This window comes from Aethalodelphis obliquidens, unplaced genomic scaffold, assembly GCF_003676395.1.
Source record: "Aethalodelphis obliquidens isolate GAN/ISIS:26980383/991018 unplaced genomic scaffold, ASM367639v1 scaffold8, whole genome shotgun sequence".
Lineage (NCBI taxonomy): Eukaryota > Metazoa > Chordata > Mammalia > Artiodactyla > Delphinidae > Aethalodelphis > Aethalodelphis obliquidens.
The window spans coordinates 57,301,033-57,322,609 of NW_020837952.1; the positions used below are offsets into that span (position 1 = coordinate 57,301,033).

The following is a 21,577-nucleotide window of genomic DNA, read 5'->3' on the forward strand; positions in this document are numbered from 1 at the left end:
TGTAAGCAAGTTACAATATTATATAAGGTTAAGATAACAATGTTATCCTTGAATTACATAATTTTTGTAACTAGTTTTACCACAGATAATTTCAGGAATTCTGAGTATTATAACTGGAGACTAGCCTAAAAATCACAGGGTGTTGTGAAAAAGATGTATAGTGTTTATCTGAAATCATTAGGAAGTTAAGGGGTATTTTTTTCAGGCAACATTGTTGCAAGCAGTTTCTTTTGCTAAAAGTTGCTTTTTAAAAATCCACCACTAATTTAAGACAACTATGCTAGGTTAAGTTGTTTCAAACTAGTTTATTTAGGGGTTCCATTTTCACTCCTCAATAGATTTTATGTATTTCTCATATGCTGCTTCACTCATTAGTTCATCTAGTTCTGAAGGGTTACTGAGTGTCATCTTGATCAGCCAACCATCTTCATAACAAGATTTGTTGACAAGTCCTGGATTTTCTGCTAGAGCTTCATTAATTTCAGTTACTTCTCCTGAGAGAGGAGAATAGAGTTCACTAGAAGCTTTCACACTTTCCAAAGCACCAAATTCGTCTTGTTTGTTCAATTTTGTCCCAACTTCAGGCAGACTACGGTGAACAACATCTCCCAAAGCTTCCTGTGCAAAATTGCTGATTACCACTGTTCCAACACCATTTTCTGTTGTTACCCATTCATGTTTGTCTGTGAATTTACGACCCGACAGCAGTGCGGGGCCGGTGCGCAGCGCCCGGACGGCGCCCACCCGCAGTCCCCAGGGCCGAGGCGGCAGGGCGCGTTGGGCGCAGAGATGGCGCGCAGGCTACAGACCGCGGCCCGCACGCTCCGCGCCACGCCACTCGCAGCGCCATGTTCGCAGGGGTGCAGAGGGTCTCCGCGCAGCATATAGAGCCACACCAAATATTTAAGGAAGATAAAACACCAATCTTACATAAACTCCTTCAAAAGTAGAAGAGGGGCTTCCCTGGTGGCGCAGTGGTTGAGAGTCTGCCTGCCGATACAGGGGACATGGGTTCGTGCCCCGGTCCGGGAAGATCCCACATGCCGCGGAGCAGCTGGGCCCGTGAGCCATGGCCGCTGGGCCTGCGCGTCCGGAGCCTGTGCTCCGCAACGGGAAAGGCCACAGCAGTGAGAGGCCCGCGTACCACAAAAAAATAATAATAAAATAAAAGGACTGAGAAGATCAAGTACTGTCAAGGACATGGAGCAACAGGAACGCTCACACACGGCTAGCGGGAATGTAAAATGCGATCAACACTTCGGCAGTTTCTTTCTTTCTAAAAGACACTTACCACACCACTCAGGACTCCCACTTCTAGATATTTACCCAACAGACAGAAAAACCTATGTCCACACAAAGACCTTCATGTGAACGTTGGGGTTTTTTGGTTTGTTTTTCATTTCTTGCCTGCGCTGCACGTTTGTGGGATCTTAGTTCTCTGACCAGGGATCAAACCCAGGCCTTCGGCAGTGAAAGCGCCAAGTCCTAACTACTGGACTGCCAAGGGATTCCCTTTTATTTATTTATTTTTTAATTTATTTTTTAGTTTTAGACCTTCATGTGAATGTTGATAGCGTTATTCATAATAGCCAAACCATGGAAACAGCCCAACAAATGGTGAGTATAGAGCCAATCTGAGATCCATCCGTTCAGTGCATCACTACTCAGCAATCAGAAGGAACAAACTATGATAAATATGACATGGCTGAATCTCAAAAGCGTTATGCTGAGTGAAAGAAGCCCAGGTTCAATCCCTGGTTGGGGAACTGAGATCTCGCAAGCCATGCAGCATGGCCAAAATTAAAAAAACAAAAAAACAAAAAAAAACAAACCGTTACAGTAACATACAGAGTATTTTCACTGCCCTAAAAATCCTCTGTGCTCTGTCTACTCATCCCTCGCTCCCCCCAGCCCCTGGCAACCACTGACCTTTTTATTGTCTCCATAGTTTTCCCTTTTCCAGAATGTCATATAGGTGGAATCACACAGTATGGAGACTTTTCAGATCGGTTTCTTTCACTAGGTAAAATGCATTTAAGATTCCTCCATGTCTTTTCATGGCTTGATAGCTCATTTATTTTTAGCACTGAACACTACTCCATTGTCCGGATGGACCACAGTTTGTTCATTCACCTACTGAAGGAATCTTGGTTGCTTCTAAGTTTAGGCAATTATGAATAAAGTTGCTATAAACATCGTGTGCAGGTTTGTGTGTGAACATAAGTTTTCAACTCCTTTGTATAAATACCAAGGAGTGAAATTGCTGGATCATATGGTGAGATTATGCTTAGTTTTATGAGAAACCGCCAATCTGTCTTCCAAAGTGGCTGTACCATTTTGCATTCCCATCAGCAAAGTTCCTGTTGCTCTACAGCCTTGTCAGCATTTGGTGTTGTCAGTGTTCCAGATTTTAGCCATTCCAATAGGTGTGCAGTGGTATCTCATTGTTTGAATTTGCATTTTCCTGGTGACACAAGCTGTGGAACATCTCTTCATATGCTTACTTGCTATCTGTATATGTTCTTTGGAGAGATGTCTGTTAAGATCTTTGGCTCATTTTATAATCAGGTTATTTCCTTATTATTGCATTTTAAGAGTCCTTTGTATAATTTGGATAACAGTCCTTTATCAAATATGTCTTCTACAAATATTTTCTCCCAGCCTGTGGCTTATCTTTTCATTCTCCTGACAGCGCAGAAGTTTTTAATTTTAAAGAAGCCCAGCTTACCAGTTATTTCTTTCAAGGATCATGCTTTTGGTGTTATATCTTTTTTTTTTTTTTTTTTTGCGGTACACAGGCCTCTCACTATTGGGGCCTCTCCCGTCACGGAGCACAGGCTCCGGAAGCGCAGGCTCAGCGGCCATGGCTCATGGGCCCAGCCGCTCCGCAGCATGTGGGACCTTCCCGGACCGGGGCACAAACCCGTGTCCCCTGCATCGGCAGGCGGACTCTCAACCACCGCGCCACCAGGGAAGCCCTGGTGTTATATCTTGGAAGTCATTGCCAAGCCCAAGATCATCTAGATTTTCTCCTATGTTATCTTCTAGGAGTTTTTTTTGTTTGTTTTTATTTACTTTTGGCTGCATGGAGTCTTAGTTGTGGCACGCGGGATCTTTCGTTGCAGCGCACGGGCTCTTCGTTGCGGCGCGTGGGCTCCTCTCTAGTTGTGGCACATGGGCTTAGTTGCCCCGTGGCACGCGTGATCTTAGTTCCCTGACCAGGGATAGAACCCACGTCCCCTGCATTGGAAGGAGGATTCTTAACCACTGAACCACCAGGGAAGTCCCTTCCAGGAGTTTTATAGTTTTCTGTTTTACATTTAGGTCTATGATCCATTTTGAGCTCATCTTTCCAAACTGTGTATGGTCTGTCTAGATTCTTTTTTTTTGCATGTGATGTCCAGATGTTCCAGTATCATTTGTTGAAAAGACTATCTTTGCTCCATTGTATTGCCTTTGCTCCTTGGGCCAAGTATCATTTGACTATTTTTATATGGGTCTATTTCTGGGCTCTCCATTCTGTTTCACTGATCTGTCTATTCTTGAACCAATACTACGCTGTCTCGATTTACTGTAGCTTTATAGGAAGTCTTGAAGTTGGGTAGTGTCAGTCCTCCAACTTTGTTCTTTAATTTTGAGTTGGCTAATTCTGGATCTTTTGCCTCTCCCTACAAACTTTAGACTGAGTTTGTCAATATCCACAAAATAACTTAGTGGGATTTTGACTGGGATTGAATTGAATCTATAGATCACGTTAGGAAGAACTGATATCATGACGTGATATCGTGAGTCTTCCTATCCATAAACAGGAAATAACTATTTAATCCTTCTTTGGTATCTTTCATCAGAGTTTTGTAGTTTTCCTCATGTAGGTCTTGTATGATATAAACATTTAATACGCACACTCACGTATTCAGTATGGAGTTTGTCCATGTAATTGCCATCTGCCTTTGAGGTCAGGGCCATGTCTGCTTAAGTGGCAGATGGTGTGACAACATTTGTAGGTATGGACATCAGAAATGCTGATGAAGGGGAGGAGAATCTGACAGATTCCATTAGAATTTGGATTCTAATCCCAGCTCGACCACTAACTTGCTGTATGACCTCTGGCAAGAGATTTCCCCTTCTGGGCCTTAATGAGGGGGTTAGGCTACACCAGTGGATCCTGGGCTCAACTCCCAAATGCTTTTTCAGTAGGTTTGGGGAGCACCTGGAGAAGTCTGTATAATTAAAAACTTAACGCTGGTGTTTTTGATCTCCGGGATCCACTGACTCATTTGGAGTAAAGGTTCCCAAATTTCCGCCACTCACGTGCCTTTAGTGACTCAATAATTGCTTCATGATGCCGCTAGGCCTAAAGAAATACCTAATAGTTCTGTCATTAAGTAGATAAGCCCCAAAAAACTCATTATTTTTTAAAAAAATAAATGTATTTATTTATTTATGGCTGTGTTGGGTCTTCATTGCTGCGCACGAGCTTTCTTTAGTTGTAGTGAGTGGGGGCTACTCTTCGTTGCGGTGCGCGGACTTCTCATTGTCGTGGTTTCTCTTGTTGCGGAGCATGGGCTCTAGGCGCGCAGGCTTCAGTAGTTGTGGCACGTGGGCTCAGTAGTTGTGGCTTGCGGGCTCTAGAGCTCAGGCTCAGTAGTTGTGGCGCACGGGTTTAGTTGCTCCACGGCATATGGGATCTTTCTGGACCAGGGCTCCAACCCATGTCCCTTGCATTAGCAGGCAGATTCTTAACCACTGCGCCATCAGGGAAGCCCCAAACTCAGTAAGTGTTTATGTCCTAACAATTTAGTGCCTTTTGGGCGCCGCACACTGTCTCAAACCTCGAAATCAGACTGGACACCCCACTCTCTTTTCCTCTTCCATATTGACTTACACACGGTACTTGCTTTTTATCACAACAACCTCCAAAACCTCGGCTTGGCAAATATAAGACATTATCAGAAGGAATGCAGTGTGAGCCAGCGCTGAAACTGCCTCAAGCCAGCAGTCTGTGCAGCATCAGGCGGCACCGTGTTACAGGCTGAATGGTGTCCCCTCTTCAAATTCATTCATGTTGAAGTCCTAACCCCCAGGACCTCCGACTATGACTGTATTTGGAGACAGGGCTATTAAGGAGGTAATTAAGGTAAAATGAGGTCATATGGGTGGGTCCTAATCCAATATGACTGGTGCCCTTATAAGAGGAGATTAGAACACGGATATGCCCACACAAAAGAAAGACCACTTCAGGTACAGCAAGAAGACAGCCATCTGCAAGCCAAAGAGAGAGGCTTTGGAAGAAATGAAACTTGCTGACACCTTGATCTTGGACTGCTAGCCTCCAGGACTGTGTTGTTGAAGCCATACAGTCCTGGTAATTTGTTAGGGGAGCCCGGCAAACCAACACACTAGATTTTAAAATATCCCTCAGCACCCCTGAGAGGTCCCTGCCATGCCTCAGAGCACCTCAACACATAGTTGCAGAACCACAGAGGGTCTTAAATATTCCCCACTCAAATCAGTAATTGCTAGGGTATAAGTCAGCTAGCAAAATTTCACTCAGCATATATAAACATTTCTGCCCTAATCACACACCTGGCTCTTTGCTTCAGTAGATATCCATCATTTGGTCGAAGAGTCACCCTAGGCCAGTGATTTAGGAGGTCTTTGGAGTAGTCTGGGAGAAAGCCAGTCATGAACTGGACCGGGATGGTAGCAGTGGGAATGCAGAAAAGTGGACATATCGGGATATGTTTTGTGGCGAGAAGTAGTTCAGTCAGAACTTGTAGATGGATCTGTGAGTGGGAGAGACCAGAATCAAGGATAATTCCTAGGTTTTGGTTTATAATTAATTACATTTCTATTGTGACTACAATCTTTCATTCCACAATTTTTAGTGAGAGCCTGCTAAATGCCACACTATGTCCAAGGTGTTGGGATACAGAAGCGGGAAAGACAACGTCCCTGCTTTCACTCGATTAGGAGAGTGGATGCTAAAGCCAGACTGCCTGGGTTCAAATTCCAGCTCTGTCACTTAGTAGCTGTGTGACTTTGGGCAAGTTACTTACCCTACCTAAGACTCAGTTTCCTTATCTGCACAATGGGGATAATAAAGGTATCCACCTCTTAGAACTGCTATAAGGATTTAAAAACTTAATATATTACAGCCCTTATAACAGTGCCTAACAAGAGTAAGTAGTCTATAAGTTTTAGCTATTACACCTCAGGGAACTTTCATCCTAGTGGAAGGAGACAGAAAACAAACACTGAATATTACATTGTGGTAAGTTCAATGAAGAAAATCAAAAAGGGGGATGTGACAGAGAGCTTCATGAACTACTTTACCCTGGGGGCTCAGGAAAGGCCCTTCTGAGGAGATAACATTTAAACTGAGACCTAGGGGAATTCCCTGGTGATCCAGTGGTTAGGACTGTGCACTCTCACTGCCAGGGGCCCAGGTTCAATCCCTGGTCAGGGAACTAAGATCCCACAAGCCGTGCAGTGTGGCCAAAATTAATTAACTAATTAAAATAAAAAATAAACAAGCCAGTAGTGAAAATAAATTTGCTTTAAGAAATAAAATAAACTAAGACCTAAATGGTAAGAAGGAGCCAGACATGAGAATATCCAGGAAAAGAACATTCTAGAAAGAAAGAACAAAAGCAAATTCCCAAAGGAACAGATCTGGCATGTTCCAGCGACAGAAAGAAGGTCAGTAGGGCTGGAATTCAGTGAGAGAGGGAGAGAATGATGCAGAGTGAAGCTGGCAAGGCAGGCAGCTGACAGATCACGGAGAGGCCCTTACAGGTCAGCAGGGTAAGGAATCAGAGTTTATTTCAGAGTAATGAGAGGGACTTCTCCAGTGGTCCAGTGGTTAAGACACCACGCTCCCAAGGCAGGGGGCCCCGGTTCCATCCCAGGTCAGGGAACTAGATCCCGCGTGCATACCGCAACTAAGAGTTTGCATGCTGGGCTTCCCTGGTGGCGCAGCGGTTGAGGGTCCGCCTGCCGATGCAGGGGACATGGGTTCGTGCCCCGGTCCGGGAAGATCCCACATGCCGCGGAGCGGCTGGGCCCGTGAGCCATGGCCGCGGAGCCTGCGTGTCCGGAGCCCGTGCTCCGCGACGGGAGAGGCCACAGCAGTGAGAGGCCCATGTACCGCAAAAAAAATTAAATAAATAAAAATAAAAAAAAGAGTTTGCATGCTGCAACCAAGACGTCTGCATGCCCCAACAAAGATCCCGCATGCCGCAACTAAGACCCAGCACAGACAAAATACATAAATAAATAAATATTTTTTTAAAAAAAGACTGATGAGGAGCAAGGGGGTGATTAAATGAGGAAAGCGGTGTGGTTTGACTTTTTTTTTTTTTTTTTCCGACTTACTTTTTAAACAGATCTGTCTGGCAGTTGTAAGAATAGGTTTTAGGGAAAAGAGTCTACTATAGGACTTCAGGCAAGAAATGAGGGTGACTTCATCTGAGGGGAGGGACAGACGTAAGAGGACAGATCTGGGATGTGTCTTAGATGTAGAATCAACTAGACCTGCACTTCACACAAAGGTCCTGCTGTACAAAGCTCAGGACAGTCGGCCTCGTACTAGTCACAGGTGTTGACATTTGCAGCTTAGGTTCAGATTTGCAGCCTTAGGGCTTTAGATTCTGACAGTCGTGGATCTGAATTCTGGCTCCACCACTCAGCCACTGTGTGACCTTATACCAGCCATCTTCACAGCTTCCTCCCCTGGAGAAGGGGGATGGACAACAACACTTGGGCTTAGGCGGAGCGGTGGAAGTTAAATGAGAGAACCCAGTCAGAGCACTTCGCACAGAATCTGACCACACAGCAAGAGCTCAGTGAATGTCAGCGGTTATCACTGCGCTCAGTTACTGGACATCTCCACACTTATTCCGATGAACCAACTGCAACTGTTCTTTGCCTGGCCTCCCTGCCTCCAGCTGCACCTGCTCCAATCCATCCTCACTCTGCTGTAGGACTTTACCTCGGACATAAACCAGTCATGTCACTCCCCTTTCAGAATCACTGCAATGGCTCCCCTGCCTACAGACAAAACCCCAAAGTCTTAGAACAACACCCAAAGGCCCTGCACACTCGGCACGCTGCCTGCCTCCCCATGACCTAGCCTACAGCCATGCTATATTATTTCAGTTCACCAAATAAACCACTGTTCCAACTTATCGTGCTTTTGTCTATGCCAAAGTATTCTTACCCCCATGTACCTGTTAAACAATAACTCATCTGTCAAGACACAGCTTAAGTATCACTTATCCTGACACCTCCCTTCCCATCCACCAAGAACTGTTCTCTCCTCTCTATTACTACTGTAAATTGCACATAATTCCAATACTTCACTGATTGATCTATAACCTTCACCTGTGAAGTCGCAGAGGGCAGGCACCGAGAGCACCTCTGAAACCCCTGCACAGCACCATTCAGGAAACATCTAATGAATGGAGAACAATGCAGAAGGAGGAGACTTTTATGAATACACTTCTCCAGGGGAGTATGTTTAGTTCCTAGTTGGTGGTCTTCTTAGGGAGGCTTCACCCTGAGATGGTTAGGAAAAACGGCTCTGGAACTGGAAAGAAATGTGTTGGAACACACACAGTGAGGATGCTCCCACTGCACCCTCACTGTGCGACCCTGAATACATTACTTAACCTAAGACTCATCTTAGGTCTTCATCTGTGTCTTCATCTGTAAAATGGAATGATAATAACCTCACAGGGTTGCTGCAAAGAGCAAAAGAGACGTACGTAATGAGCTCAGTCAAGAGCCTGGCATCCATCGAGCACGCAGTGCAGAGTAGCTTTTAAAAAGTGCAAAAAATGGGCTTCCTTGGTGGCGCAGTGGTTGAGAGTCCGCCTGCTGATGCAGAGGACACGGGTTCGCGCCCCGGTCTGGGCCGCGGAGCAGTTGGGCCTGTGAGCCATGGCCACTGAGCCTGCGCGTCCGGAGCCTGTGCTCCGCAACGGGAGAGGCCACAACAGTCAGAGGCCCGCGTACCGCAAAAAAAAAAAAAAAAAAGTGCAAAAAATATAGCAGACCGCTAATAGTGATTATGGGGTGTGGGGGGACAGATTTTGAGGGGGGCTAAATTTCCATTTTATGTATTTTTATGTATTGTTTGAAAATCAGAAAAATAAAGAGATAGCAAAATTAATAATAAAAATTTTAAACAGGGGGATTTCCCTGGTGATCCAGTGGTTAAGACTCCAACGCTTCCACTGCAGGGGACTCAGGTTCAATCCCTGGTCGGGGAACTAAGATCCTGCAAGCCACGCTGGCACGGGAGAAGAATTTTAAAAATTTTTAAAATTAGGGACTTCCCCGGTGGCACAGTGGTTGAGAATCCGCCTGTCAATGCAGGGGACACAGGTTCGATCCCTGGGCCCAGAAGATCTCACATGCCTCAGAGCAACTAAGCTCATGCGCCACAACTACTAAGCCTGCGCTCTAGAGCCCACGAGCCACAACTACTGAGCCCGCATGCCAGAGCTACTGAAGCCCACACGCCTAGAGCTTCTTGTGCTCCGCAACAAGAGAAACCACCGCAATGAGAAGCCCGCTCACCACAACGAAGAGTAGCCCCCGCTCGCCGCAGCTAGAGAAAGCCTGCATGCAGCAACGAAGACCCAACTCAACCATAAATAAATAAATTTTTAAAAATACAAACAGAAAAACAGATCCAAGCCTTCTACTCCATATCCATTTTTTTTTACATGCTCCCAAACCCTGGAAAGACGGGTCATGCTTAAGAGTAAGTATGGCCTAACACAACATTGAAAATCAACTATACTCCAATAAAAAAATAAATAAATAAAACGTGAGCAAAAAAACAAAAGGCACCGCCAAAATCAGTAAGTCTGTCTGAAGTGCTTAGCAAAAAAGCAAAGGTGGTAAAAAAAAAAAAAAAAAAGAAGAAGAAGAAGAAGAAGAAGTATGGCTTTGGTCAGCAGGGGGCTGGCACCGGGAGAAGAAAATGATTTCTTAGGAATCCTTTGCCCTAGACTGTCCATTCTAAACCACAAAGTAAGGAGACAGGTATCCGGGGCAGTAGCTCTGTTCGGTGATGAACACTATATAGATAACAAGAGTTTCTTCCAAGCCAGCAGCAGTCACAGACTTACATGCTTTCAGTGGCCAGATGCCAGCAAAGATGCATGCATGCTGTAAACAGTGGGGACTGGCAAGCCGGAGAGGACAAATGTCGTCTAAAGGAAACAAGACTAGCAGCCCCAGCCAAGTGCTGCCCACCGTGTAGGCACCAGTGTCCCCATATATTCTAACTTTTTAAAAAAGAAAAGCTGGAAATCCAGATTATTTTTTGTAACATTTAAATATTACTTCAAAAAATTTTATAACCACAGTACCAGCCAAACAAAACACTTTTGCAGGCTGAATTCAGCACATAAGTTCCAGTTTGCACCACACTTTTCTACAGGATTTCTTAGGAAATTGAGGCTGGGGCAAACCATGGGAATGGGTACCTCCACCAAGGTCAGAGTCCTTCATCTTTGCCTGTGTGTGTACAAATGACTTAAGCCTGTCTGTCCCCATGTCTTTCTCAGTTAACAATAAAGCTGAGAGTCTTTTTTTTTTTTAACAAAGTATCTAAAACTTCACTCAACATGCTTCAGGGTAAAGAGAAAAAAGTAATTTCTACTTATTCTTCACAACCCAGCTCAGGTGATACCTTCCCCGGGAATCTGTCCCCTGATCCCTTAGCCCACCACGCCCTGTAGGACTACCTAACATTCCCTGAGCACTTACTGTGCCAGGTTCTGCCTGAAGATCTTTACCAGTAAAAACCCATCGAATCCTCTCAACATACCTGTGACTGCAGGTACTACTCCACACCCATTTTACATAAGATTAAGTAACCTGCCAGAGACCACTCCGTTTAGACAGAGCAGGGTCAGGACTTGGATGGGGAGCTCCTTGAGGACTAGTGTCTCATCTTAATCATTTTTGAATCCAGAGAGATAAGTACTTTGGCACTAAATGTTCACGAATGAACAGACAAATGGATCACTCCCCATCTGTATGTGTGGATACGGTAGGCTCTGAAGGGTGATCTTGACCACACAGGTATTTCTTCAACAACCTTTCTATGAGTCACACCTGTTGGGCTCTAGACATGGACAGATCATGGTTAGAAGGCTCAGTTTGGTGAGGGTACCAGGCGTGTAAATTTTTAATTTAAAATAATAGCAGTGTCACTTGGTTTGGCTTGCAAAAATCAGGGAAAGCTTCCTGGCAGAGGAAATGCTCAAGCTGAGTCTTGAAGGAAGAGAGTAACGTGTTTCCCAGGCAGATAAGGACAGAAAGGAGAGGCCAGCTGAGGGGCAGCATGTGCAAAGGCCTCGAGATGACCAAATCTTTATCCAAAGACCTGCAATCAGCCCAGAATGGCTCACATGCAAGGAACATGGTGGGCACATTGGGAGAGGCTGGAGGGTGGACATCTTCCAAGCATTCAGGGCCTTGACTGGGTAAGAGATGGGGAACAAAAAAGGGGTTTTATTTTTTTAACAGTTTTATTGAAGTATGATTTGCATGCTATAAAAATTCATCTCTTTTATGTGTACAATTCAATGATTTTTAGTAAATTTAAAGAGTTGTATAACCATCCCCACAATCCAGTTTTAGATCTCAATTACCCCAAAAGACCCCTCCTGTCTGTTTGCAGTCAATGCCTGTTCCCACTTCCACCCCAGGCAACCACTGATCTACTTCTTGGCTGTACAAATGTCCAATAAACAACAAGGTCCTACTGTATAGCACAGGGAAATATACTCAATATCTTGTAATAATCTATAACGGAAAAGAATCTAAAAAAGAATAGATATACATGTGTATAACTGAATCACTCTGCTGTACACTTGAAACTAACACAACATTGTAAATCAATTATATTTCAATAAAAAAAATTTTTTTAAGTCTGGGATGAATAAAAACAACAACAGAAATATGTGCCTTTCCAGTAAAGGCAGAAAAAAAAATGACCTGATCAGATTTATATTTTTAAAACAACCTCTGAGTTGTGGAGGTTGGTTCGAGGAGGGTTAAGACTGAAGGCTGGGACTTCCCTGGTGGCCCAGTGGTTAAGAATCCGCCTGCCAACGCAGGGGACACGGGTTCGAGCCCTGGGCCGGGAAGATCCCACATGCCGCGGAGCAACTAAGCCCATGCACCACAACTACTGAGCCTGCGCTCTAGAACCTGCGAGCCACAACTACTGAAGCCTGCGCACCTAGAGACCGTGCTCTGCAACAAGAGAAGCCACTGCAATGAGAAGCCCGCGCACCACAACAAAGAGTAGCCCCTGCTCACCGCAACTAGAGAAAGCCTGCGCACAGCAACGAAGACCCAACGCAGCCAAAAATTTTTAAAAAAGACTGAAGGCTGCCTCTGTCACTATTTCCCTCAATGCTCAGATTTAAGCACCTGAAGGCAAAGGCCTTTTAACAAACTACCAATCACCTTTCTTACTGGACATGCTGGAATCTCCACCAGATGTTTTTTCATAAGTAACACCTAATTGGTCCAAGTGTCAGATCAGTGGTTAGTCCCACTAATCAATATTGAGTGCACTTATCACAGGAAACCAGTGACATTTTCAGATTTAATTGTTGTCAGTGGAAGAATGTGCTCTTGCAATTCACTCTGTTTTGCACCACCCCTTTTGAGATGTCAGGATTGTATTAAAGGAATTACTGCTGTTGGCGTCTCCAGAGCACCACATTATATTTAGAAAGAGGGACTACAACATCACCATGGATTTATAAATGCTTATCTCCTGCCCTGTAGGAGTGGTTGGGCTTTTTTTTTTTTTTAAGGCTTCCTAGTTGATTTTAAGGTGATCAGCTGAAATAGCAAAAAGCATGGTGGGTTGTCATGAGGATTCAATAAAATACTCAAAGGCACCTGGCAAGAGTAGCTTTTCATTAAATATTCACAGACTCTGAACCTGGATCGATCAACAATGGGAAAAGTGTGGTTTAGTGAAAAGTTTTTTTGGCACCAAGAGGGCTGGTTTACTTAACTTTCCTAAGCTTCACTCTCATTTCTAAAAGGATAAAAAAAAACCCTCCTGCCTTTTAAGTTTGTTGTGAGGAAAAACAAGGTTATATGATAGGTGATAAGACCTAGCCCAGAAAACACCTGACACACATCACAGAAGTAGAAAACACCTGGCCCCTCTTCCCTTTCACAGGCCAATGGGGACTGAACAAAAATAGCATCTCTCAGGGTACCTGTCAGTGTCTGTGGTGACGGACTGCCACCTGCCTAGACCTCACTGCATGTATTAGTAAATACACCCCCTCAAAAATGGGCATTTGATAAGCGCCTGCCAATTTACTGTACCCCTAGAAATGGTATCACCAAATTAACTGCCATTATTCTACAAATAAACAGTTTCAGTTCCTTTAACTGAGATTTCAAAACCCCTACTTACATTTCTCATGTTCCTTCCAGTAATTTGCTAGAAGGTGAACCTGTCAATAGGAAGGACACAAATTATTATGTATCACCAATGCCCTCAAAATAATTGTTGCTCAGAAAACCCAAAACATTCAGTTGGAATTTTCAGAATTCAGGCAACCCCCTATCCGACTACTTCCCAGTTTTGACTTTGCCTAAAGGACTCCTCGTAGCTGGTCCAACCCAAACCAGGAACCATTTAAAAATTAATAAGAGTTAAAACTGCTGCGGCCTGGTGATCTGGGTTGCTGGGACACAGTTGTTGGGAGTTGGGAAGGGGCAAGCAGACCCAGCCAAAGTATTGTTTTAAACTAACAGCTAGGAGCTCCGGTGAGCTCACAGGATGTTTCAGTTTCAGAGTTTTATGCTCATCCAAGGCAGTTATCCTACAAGCCTTTGATTTATTCAACATTAATGCTCTGCCCCTGCTCCTTGATCTTATAAACTTCTCTAGGACACAATTTCTCCATCTATTGATAAAGGGAGGCTAATAAAAACACTCCCTTGGTGGGTTAATTGTGAGGCGTTATCTATGACAACGTATTTGAAAGTGCTCTACACTTTGCAAAGCACTACTCACATATTAGTTCTCAGTCTTCGTAAGTCCAGCTATTTTCACGTCGGAGGAAAGTATGGCCCTCAAAGATCAAACGACTTCCCAAGGTCTTACAGCGAACTGGGGCAGAGCTCGCTCAGTTATCTCCACCCATCAAACCTTCTCAATCTTCAAAGGCTGGTTCAAGAACGCGTTTTCCTCAGCCTAGCGCAGCCGGCAAGAGCCAAATGGCCCAGGTTCGCATCCCAGCTCTGCCTCTTTCACAATCCTAGGACACACGTGCGCCCTGTGTGCCAAGGCTGCCACCGCGGGAAGGAAAGGGTGGTGACGGCGCCTGGCCAGCCTGGATGCTTAATAATGGCAGTTAGCCTCTGTCAGCCCAGTTATCACTCCCTTTCCTGTTTTCTCCCCGCGCTGGAGTTGCAATCAAGGCCGGGATAGTTTGAGGGCTCGCTGCGCGCCAGGCACTGTGCTCATTGCTCTGGCCGAGCGCAGCCCCTCCCCTCAGCCCAAGCCAAAGGGGGTAGGGGGGGAGTCGCGCCGCCCCCTCCCCCCACGCTGGGCGCAGCCCGGGGGCGGACATCCCAGCTCTGTAGCCCCCAACTCAGTAGTTCTCCCGTCGACCCCAGCGCCCCCACCCTACACGGCGGTCACTGACGCCCCCAGACTGGACCCCGCTGTTCAGCGGTCCCAGCGAGCCCGCGCCGCTGCTCCCCGCACCAGCCGGGCTTGCACGGGTACGAGCTGCAGGATTCCAGCCGACGGGCGGCGGGGGCGGGGTGATGGAGGCGGGGGCCGCGCGCCGGGCGTGGGGGGCGTGCCCCGGGGCGGGGCGGGGCGGGGTGGCCAGCGGTTGGCGCTGGGAACCGGCGAGCGCCGCCCGGCCACGTGACCCACTGGCCCGCCCTGCCCCTCTGGGGATGGAGGCGGGGCAGTTATTGCGATCCCCTTTCACTTAGGCGGTATCCCCACCCCCTACCACCCGGGGAGCACCAGAGAGTCAGGAGCTAACCGTTATCATCCCATTTTGCAGATGAAGCGAAGAGCTGAGGCCTTCCCCGAGTCATAGGTGGCCGACCGGGTGTCAAAGCGGTTAGCACCATGCCCCCCGCTTGTCGGGGCCGGAAAGCGTTGGTCTCCTTTCCTTTGGATTATGTTGGAATGGAAGCTCCAAGAGGGCAGGAACTGTGCCGTCCTCCCGTTTGCTGTTGTGTCCAGAGCACAGTAGGCACGCAGTAAATCATTTGAACAAATAACTCTTAACTCTGGGGGCTTCCCTGGTGCCAATGCAGGGGACTCGGGTTTGAGCCCTGGTCAGGGAAGAGACCACATGCCCGGAGCAACTAAGCCCGTGCGCCACAACTACTGAGCCTGCGCTGTAGAGCCCGTGTGCCACAAGCCCACGCACCTAGAGCCCGTGCTCGGCAACAAGACAAGCCACTGCAATGAGAAGCCCGCGCACCGCAACGAAGAGTAGCCCCTGCTCGCCGCAACTAGAGAAAGCCCACGAGCAGCAACGAAGACCTAACGCAGCCAAAAATAAATAAATTTTAAAAAAAAAGGAAGAAAGAAGAAAACATTTTTCTCTATTAAGAAAAGATAAATAGGGCTTCCCTGGTGGCGCAGTGGTTGAGAGTCCGCCTGCCGATGCAGGGGACACGGGTTCGTGCCCCGGTCCTGGAAGATCCCATATGCCGCGGAGCGGCTGGGCCTGTGAGCCGTGGCCGCTGAGCTTGTGCGTCCGGAGCCTGTGCTCCGCGACGGGAGAGGCCACAGCAGTGAGAGGCCCGCGTACCGCAAGGAAAAAAAAAAAAAAAGATAAATAACTCTTACTCTGGCTCTTCCCTATCTCTCTAAGCTCAACATGAGTCGTCCTGCCCTCTCCCCAAAGATCTTATGAAATAACTGGGGGAAGGCCCGACAGGTGTGGTATGATATGGAAACGAGCACCCAGCCTGCACAGCACTGGTGCAGAGGAGTTAATCCAATTTACAGGATAGGTTAAGAGAGACCAGCTAGGAGGCTTCAGTGAAATCCAGAGCAGGGATGATAGTGGTCTGGGTTTAAGGGGTGGCAGTAGGGATAGAAAGAAGAGGAAATATCTGAGATAGGTTTTGGAGAATTATAGGGATTTGCTGACGGATTGAAAGTAAGCGATAAAGATGGGGGAATCAAGAGGAAGTTCCTGAGTGGCTGATGGTGCTGAGTACTGAAATGGGGAAAACTAGAAGAGAAATAGGTTTGGGGTAAGGGAATAAAGTGTTCTGTTTTGCAGTTTACGATGTAAGTTATCTCTACAGATGGATATGAGTCTGCAACTCAGAGGACAAACACACAGGCTGAAGATTGGAATCCGGTGCATATGAATGGCATTTACAGCATTAAGAATGAAAGACATCAGGCTTCCCTGGTGGCGCAATTGTTAAGCATCCGCCTGCCAATGCAGGGGAGATGGGTTCGAGCCCTGGTCCTGGCAGATCCCACGTGCCGCAGAGCAACTAAGCCCATGCACCACAACTACAGAGCCTGCGCTCTAGAACCCACGAGCCACAGCTACTGAGCTCGTGTGCCACAACTACTGAAGCCCACGCACTTAGAGCCCGTGCTCCACAACAAGAGAAGCCACGGCAATGAGAGGCCCGGGCACGACAACAAAGAGTGGCGCCCACTCTCCGCAGCTAGAGAAAACCCGCACGCAGCAAGGAAGACCCAATGCAGCCAAAAATAAATTAAATAAATTTAAAAAAGAATGAAAGACATCACCTTCAGTGAGAAGTAAAGAGAAAAGCAGCAGGTCCAGGACAGAGCCCTGGAGATCACCATTCCTTAGGGTTGAGGTAGAAGAGGAAGGCCCTGCAAAGGAGAGAGGATTGGCCAGAGGGGCAGGAGGAAAACCAAGAGGGACCCAGAAAGGACAGTGTTTCAGGAAGCATGGAGTCATCGGTTATGTCAAATGCCACTGAAAGAAGAAAGATGTGGCTCTACATCAGAGAAGCTGTACTTGAACTTGCCAGAGTGCTTTTGGTGGAGTGTGGGGACAGGTGTCGAAGTGAGGAGAAGACGAAGTGGAGGTAGTGTGTGCAGACAATTCTTTCAAGACGTTGGGGGGTGGAATAGCACCGTGGCCAGGGACAGAGGAGGTGATTTCAAGGGATTTATTTGTATAGAATGGGTGACATATGAGCACATTTGTGCTGTTAACTGGGATCTGACAGAGATTAATGATCCCAGAGAGACAGGGACAGTGACTCACAGAGGGACGCCCCCCCAAAAGAAGGGAGTATATGAGGTTGTGTGTAAAGGCATGGCTCAGACCAGCCAAAAAACGTAACTTTGCAACAGCTCAGACCCAAGGCCCAGGAGCTCCACTGCAGAAGGAACAGCCACACTGTTTCAGGTGGCCACTGTTGCTTAGCAACCTGTGTTTAATAAGATGTTTCAACTGAATTCCTAATTAACCGCCATTTCAACTTATGCTAACAGTTTCTGTCACTGTGGGGTCCTGCCTCAGCTTCCTTCCCTCCCCCAAAGCCTGGTAATTTTGTTTCTTTTGTTGAAATGTGTGAAACTGGAAAGCTCCAGTTTCCGCTTTCCTCTACTGTTAACGATATATGCATTGAGATGTGAAAAATAATACATCACAGAGAAGATGGATTTAGGGACTCTCATTCTATCTTAAAGGGAGGTTGTCAAAAATTGCAGGATTTACATCTCCAGGTCAGGGCTCTCTGGTGAGCTCCAGCTGCCTTCTTGCCCTCTTGGAGGCATGCTAGACCAAGCAGAATTCTTAATTCCCTCTATTCAGCCACCCAAACTCCCTTATTCCTTGTACAGTTTTTAACCACTACAGAACATGGTCCCACCGTCTACCCATCTGACAGGTTTGCCCAGGGTCCTTCTGGATTCCTCCTCTTCCAAACCTACTCCATACAATTAATTACTGCCTCCAACATATTTCTCAAATTCTTCTACTTTTCTGCATGCCTTCTAAGTCTGCCTTGGTCCAAGCCACCATCGTCCTTCCCCTGGATCAGTCCAGGAGCCTTCTAACTGGTCTCCCTGCTGCTTCTCTTGACCCACCTCCAATCCATTCTCCACACAGCACCCAGCGAGTGAGCTCTTAAAACATAATCTGAACCATTTACTCCCCTCCTTAAAACCTTTAAAGCTTTCCCATTATATTCTCCTGCCAACTGGAGCTGTTCACCTCCCGCTCTAAATTCTGTGTCTGTGCCTGGAATGACCTTTCCCCAGCAACTCTCTTCTCCTAACTGGCTCCTTCTCATCCTGCAAGTAAGGCCTTCTCCCCACACCCCCTCTGCAGGTGCTCACTTCCCTATTCTCCATCACAGTGCCCTGCTAATTTCCTTCTCAGTTGGAACTAGATATTTGTTCAGTTTCCACTATCTCCCTGCAGGAGGCAGTAAACTCCATGAGGACAGAGCTGTTCACCTCTTTCTCCTCAAGTGTCCAGTGTGGTCCCAGGCACAGAGTAGGCACTAAATAAGTATATGATGAATAAGCTGATTTGTTTGCCAGGAGCAGATTCTCTGTCTGTGAGATTCATGGCTGTGCATTTATAAAATTATAAAAGTTTAAGCAACTCACAGAAGTTATTCTTCTAGGTAGGTTTACTCTTCTAGTTGCTGCCACCTAGCATCTAATAGGATGATAATAACTACCATTTACTCTTCCCTGTATGTGGCAGGCACTGCACATTTATTATTTCTAATTCTTACAAAAACCCAATGAGGTGGTCTTACTCCTATTTTACAAATTAAAACTCCGGGCTGTATATCCGAAAAAAAACGAAAACACTAATTCAAGAAGGTACATGCACCCCAACGTTCATCACAGCATTATTTACAATAGCCAAGAAATGGACGCAACCTAATTATCCAGCAACAGATAAATGGATAAAGAAGATGGGGTATATGTATACAATGGAATATGACCCAGGCATAAAAAAGAATGAAATTTTGCAATTTGCAATAATATGGATGGACTTGGAGGGTATTATGCTAAGTGAAATAAGTCAGAGAAAAACAAATACTGTATGATATCACTTATATATGGAATCTAAAAAATAAACTAGTGAATACAAGAAAAAAGAAAGAGACTCGGGGGACTTCACTGGTGGTGCAGTGGTTAAGAATCCGCCTGCCAAAGCAGGGGACACAGGTTCAAGCCCTGGTCCAGGAAGATCCCACATGCCGCGGAGCAACTAAGTCCATGCGCCACAACTACTGAGCCTGTGCTCTAGAACCCGCGAGCCACAACTACTGAAGCCCACGCTCTAGGGCCTGTGCTTCGCAACAAGAGAAGCCACCGCAATGAGAGGCACACACACCGCAACGAAGAGTAGCCCCCGCTCGCCACAACTAGAGGAAGCCCGCGTGCAGCAACGAAGACCCAACACAGCCAAAAGTAAATAAATAAATTTATAAAAAGAAAAAAAGGGGGGGCTTCCCTGGTGGCGCAGTGGTTGAGAGTCTGCCTGCTGATGCGGGGGACACGGGTTCGTGCCCTGGTCCGGGAAGATCCCACATGCTGTGGAGAGGCTGGGCCCGTGAGCCATGGCTGCTGAGCCTGCGTGTCCGGAGCCTGTGCTCCGCAACGGGAGAGGCCACAACAGTGAGAGGCCCGCAAGAAAGAGACTCAGATATAGAGAAAAAACTAGTGGTTACAAGTGGGGAGAGGAAAGGGGGGAGGGGCAAACTACTATGTACAGATAAATAAGCTACAAGGATATATTGTATAATATAGGAAATTAGCCAATATTTTGTAATAACTATAAATGGAATATAACCTTTGAAAATTGTGAATTACTATGTCATACATCTGAAAATTATATAACATTGTACATCAACTATACCTCAATTTTTAAAAAATCTTTGATGAAGAAACAGGGAGAAAAAAGCAGCAGCCTGTTGTAATCCTTGAAGTCTCATTAACTAGCTCTTTAGTCTTTGAGCACTTAGTGTATGCTAGGCTCTGTTCTTGGCTCTGGAAATACAGCAGAGAACAAGACAGACTTAAGTCCCAGCCCTCATGAGGCTTACATTCCAGTGGCAGGAGATAGGCAATAAACAAGTAAACTAATGAATGAGAGCATTTCAGACAGAAACAAGTGCTACAAAGGACTGTAAAATGGGGGAAGAGATACAGAGTGAGGGGAGGGAACAACTACTTTAAATAAGGTCCCAGACGAGGTGACTTTGAGCTGAAATCTAAAAAGATGAAGATCCATCCATGAGAAGAGCCATGGAAAGAATATTGCATACAAGTGGAACAGCAAGTGTAAAGGCCCTGAGGCCAACTCAAGCTTGGCAGTCAAAAACAGAAAGAAGAGGTGAGTGGATGGATGCAGCGAAAGGTAGAGAGGATGGTACAAGAGGAGGTTGAAAAGAAAGCTGGGGCCAGGTTATTGTCGATTGTTTGGATTTCATTCAAAGTGCAAGGGGAAGCTATTAGGGGTTTTAAGCAAGAGAATGAACATGATCTGGTTTGTGATTTTAAAAGATCACCTGCCTGGATTAAAGCAGATAAAGATTCAAACTAAGAAACTAGTAGGAGGGCTGCTGCAGTGGACCAGTGGCTTGTATTAGGGTGGTAGAGGTGGAGAAATACAGGATACATTTTGGAGGTAGAAGAACCAACAGGGACTTCCCTGGTGATCCAGTGGTTAAGACTCCACGCTCCCAATTCAGGGGGCCCGGGTTCTATCCCTGGTCAGGGAACTAGATCCCACATGCCACAACTAAAGATCCACATGCCATAATGAAGATCCAGCGTGCCGCAACTAAGACCCAGTGCACCCAAATAAATAAATATTTTTTAAAAAGAACCAACAGTTTTTGTGGATAGCACAGATATGGGGTTGGAGGTAGAAAGTGTTGAAGAAAAGAAAGAAATCAGGAAAGACTTTCACATATATCTGGTGGACCTCAAATTTAGAAACATATTTAATATATGTTGAGTCCCACTTATTACAGTTAGATTCTCAGAGTACAGCATAGCACAGGGAAAGAATTTGGACTAAATCTTAAAGTCCAATCCTGTGTGATGTTAGAAAGTGTCTAAACCCAAAGAGCCACCGTTTCCTCATCGTCCTCTTTTTTTTTTTTTTCCCCCTTTTTGGCCTCACTGTAGAATGTGGAACTTCCTGTACCAGGGATCGAACCCGTACCCCTGCAGTGGAAGCAGAGAGTCTTAGCCACTGGCCACCAGGGAAGTCCATCCTCATCTTTAAAAGGGTGATTGATTATCCCTGATTTGAGATGTTTGTAAAGCTCTACGACAGCACCTAGAACTCCGAGTGTGTAAGGAGGTTGTGGGAAATCCAAGAGGAAAGAGGCAGAGAGCCACGTATCTGAGTCTTTTTTTCAGGAGATGGTGATGTGAGAGGGAGTTTTGCAGGATTTTGAGCATGCGGCACATTTACAGCATTGGGCATAAGAGTATTCCAGTTTCTGCCTGAACCGGAAAAGAGTCTCTCTGCTAGCATCCCCGCCCTAGGGC

At 46.1% G+C, this 21,577-nt stretch overlaps 1 long non-coding RNA gene and 1 pseudogene across 1 annotated transcript; both read right to left on the reverse strand.

Annotated features, from left to right (window-relative positions):
* Positions 1-290: 290 nt before the first annotated feature.
* On the reverse strand, positions 291-884 carry LOC113620349 (glycine cleavage system H protein, mitochondrial-like; annotated as a pseudogene).
* Positions 885-4,688: 3,804 nt separating this feature from the next.
* Positions 4,689-14,765, reverse strand: LOC113621071 (uncharacterized). Its single transcript, XR_003433023.1, has 3 exons — positions 14,081-14,765; positions 13,475-13,514; positions 4,689-5,786 (listed from the first exon to the last, which is right to left on the reverse strand). It is a non-coding gene; the product is annotated as an uncharacterized LOC113621071 (long non-coding RNA).
* Positions 14,766-21,577: the final 6,812 nt, after the last annotated feature.